Below are 3,416 nucleotides of genomic sequence, written 5' to 3' on the forward strand. Positions count from 1 at the left end.
GCTCTCCTCGTGTCTCTCTGAGTCCTGACTCTCCATTGCTACAGAGGTATCCCCCACAATTTCAATATTTATTTTCCTGCCCACAATAAAAAGAAAAGGAATGATTTATTTGTATTGGACCCTATGGTTATAAATCCTTGGCACAAATGAGTACCCTGTGTTTACAAAAGCATCAACACATTTGGGTTTTAACATTTCTTTTTTTTTACCATGGATGTGTACTTGTTTAATTACTTTGCATGTGCTTGCCTCTATATTTAATATGTCAGTCTACTATTTTACTCTTTGTTTGTGTTGCCTTTTATCTGAACTGTAACCTTTGCTCTAGCAATGCACATTTCCCCGCTGCGGGACATATAAAGGATGTCTGATTCTGATCTTAAATGATTACCGGTAAGTCAAACTGAGGAGATTCATTACAGTATAAGAGTGCAGTAATAAGTCCTGGATATATAGTTGTGTTGTATCCCTCCATTAAAAAGGTGAAACAAGTAGTTTTTCCTCACTGTTTTACTAAAGAGGGAGATGGTGCATATGATTGTGCTTCAAGCAAACTGAAGCCTCATTAATATATATTATGTATTAACAGCTGTTCTTTTGTACCTGTTTGATAGGGACGCCTCTCGTGTTGCTCTGATCTCCTTTACCATCACCAGACTTCTTATCTGAGTCCCGGTTCTGGAATACGAATGTAAAAAAAGGTTTACAAATAGCAGAATATTACAGCAGAGAGGGTGAGATGGAGTGAGATGATGGTGAGAGATGACGGGGGAGTAGGAGGTGTGAGACATTTGGGCGACAACTGACCTTGAAGAGGGAGGGCCGGCGGGGGATGTTCTTCAGCGAGCGTGAGTTGACACTTCCTCCTCCCCCCCCCTCTCCCTGAGCCACCCTCAGATCTCTGTGAGCGATCACGGGGGTGGAGGGGAGGGAGTGGGCGTAGCCACAAGTCGAGCCATTACTGGCCTGAGAGGAGGAGGAGGAGGAGGAGGAGGAGGAGGAGGAGCGGGGGGATGGAGGACGGCGGAGGTCACGAGGCGAGATGGAGGAGTTGAGAATGGGATGAAAGATGAAACACAGGTGAAGTAAATGTACAATACAATGGGATCTGATCCACAGGGTGATTTCTGCAGATCAATGAGAGCGAGGTGAGGGGGATATTGATGGAGCTGAGATGGATGAACAGGAAGTGATGGACGGTCTTTGAGAGGCCGGGGAAAATTAGATTTCAGTTTGATTGATGATTTTTACTTTATAAGGCACCTCCTCAGATTTAATGCTTACACTGAACCGAGAGAGGGCCACACATTCTCACTTTGAGTCTGGAAAGAATACCTTAGTTTGACATGGTTTTTGTAACCTTATTCAAGAGGTGATTTTTCTGACATGTGCAGAAAAATATTACTCTTTAGCAGTGACCTAAAGTAACTAAGTGAACGTACTCAAGTGCTTTACTGTTAGCGGTACTTTGCTTACTTTTGACTGTTCCATGTTATGCCACTTTATACTTATTGCTATTTTCACTTTATGGATGGAAACACCTGGCAGTATAAAACGTTATTAATGGGATCTCATCCTTTACCAGCTGCCCAATTAAATGATAGACACATGAATGCATCACTGATTATAAGCCAGTGATATCAATTATACTGTTCAGAAAATGGCCACTTTGGTGACAGAGTACTTTTAGATTTAAGTATATTTTGATTCTATTACTTTTATACTTAAGTAACATTTTGAATGCAGGACGTTTACTTGTAACAGAGTATTTCTACACTGCGGTATAAGATCTGAGTGTTTCTTCCGAGACTGAAGGCATCGGGAATAATAAAAACGCTCCTGGATCTTTACAGAGGTGCTTCAAAAATGCTCAACTTAGTAAGAAAACAGCATGGCAACAGCAGATCACTTTCATCTGTGTCCTATTTAGATCAGGTATTATGTAATATCTGTCTAGACTGCAAAATAAGATTGTTACCCAAACAAAAGAGCAAGAGCAAGTTTCACACCTGGATGTGTTAGTATTCAGCGCTTTTATATCAATGCATTGTTTTAAAATATTTATTTCACCCTTCTGTCAGGGGATTAGAAATATGTATCTGTGTGAATCTGTGCTAAACAATGCTCATACATATTGATGATGAGCTTTGAAGGAAGATTCATAGTGGAGTAAAAGAACGGATAAGGATACTTTACTTCCTCCTGTTTTTGGTACACAACTTTAAATCATTCCAGTTCATATCGAGAAGCATTCTGATGTTTTCCCTGAGTAAAAAGTGAAAAAGCAATAATACTATTTGACAATTCCTTATACAAGTGAATGTCCTGCATTCAAAGTAAAAGTACAAAAAGATACTTGGAAGTGTTTTTAGTTTATAACATTAATGTGTTCATCATCAGTCGCTGGTAAAGGTGGAACTAATTATAACTTCCTTATATAATTATGATAATATGTGATAGCTAATCAGTTCATAATATATATGTTGTATAAACAATCAGAATGTGGAACGTAAGCGTGGCTTTAAAATATATATCGGATATAAAAATAACAATATCTGCCTCCAAAACAGAAGTAGATAAATGGAATATTCAAATAAAGTATGAGCACCTTGTCTCAAAATGAAGTATGGTACACCAATATATGTATATCTGTTAGCAGTTGTTTCATACGAATTAGCATTAGTATCATTTAAATTAGTTTTGTGTTATGTTTTGGATTTTTTGATATCAAGCAGTGTCTTATAACTCCACATGTGAGATGATCCAAATGTTTGTCATGTCGATGAATAAATTGGGCACTGCCTACAGCTATTAGAAAAATAGAGATGTGTACCTGGCTGGGGAAGGATGCGGACCCCGGGGTGGAGCCCCCTGAGTGGCTGGGGGAGTTGGGCAGAGACTTGCAGGCTTGCAGCGCCGCCAGCTTCTTCTGAGCGACTATCTTCTGTGCAGCTGGAAGACACACAGCAGACGTTAACATACTGTACGTGTCATTAACACTTTGTTCCTCGTGCTGAATCAGACCTCTGACTCTGTGTTTTGCGTGAGAGATTTCAGCCAACTCACCCTCTGAAAACACTCGATCCACGTTGAACCCGTAGGTGGCGCAGGTCTCGTAAAACAGCGAGTGACGCACATCGATACACAGCTGTCTGGCTCTCTGGTTCTCAATCACACGAGGGTTCGTGCTACTGATTTTATCTGGAGGAAAACAAGATCAAAGCATAGAAAAACTGTTAATCACAATAAATAATGATGACATAATTAGGTTTGCAAAGGGTCTGAACATTTCTGGAGAAATACAAACACAATGCACATGTTTGCAGAGTGCATTCTCCCATCAGCCCACACTACTACCAACACGTCTGTACTGCCGGAGCCAGGCACAGGATTACATGCTTTCAGGTACGTTCTGA

The 3,416-nt window shown here is 40.3% G+C and overlaps 1 long non-coding RNA gene across 1 annotated transcript; it reads right to left on the reverse strand.

Moving 5' to 3' along the window:
* Positions 1-603: 603 nt before the first annotated feature.
* On the reverse strand, positions 604-3,197 carry LOC104943549 (uncharacterized). The gene is made up of 4 exons (XR_798120.1): positions 3,067-3,197; positions 2,834-2,952; positions 808-966; positions 604-678 (listed from the first exon to the last, which is right to left on the reverse strand). It is a non-coding gene; the product is annotated as an uncharacterized lncRNA (long non-coding RNA).
* Between the last annotated feature and the right edge of the window lie 219 nt (positions 3,198-3,416).

This window comes from Notothenia coriiceps, unplaced genomic scaffold (assembly GCF_000735185.1).
Source record: "Notothenia coriiceps isolate Sejong01 unplaced genomic scaffold, NC01 NC01_scaffold00006187, whole genome shotgun sequence".
Lineage (NCBI taxonomy): Eukaryota > Metazoa > Chordata > Actinopteri > Perciformes > Nototheniidae > Notothenia > Notothenia coriiceps.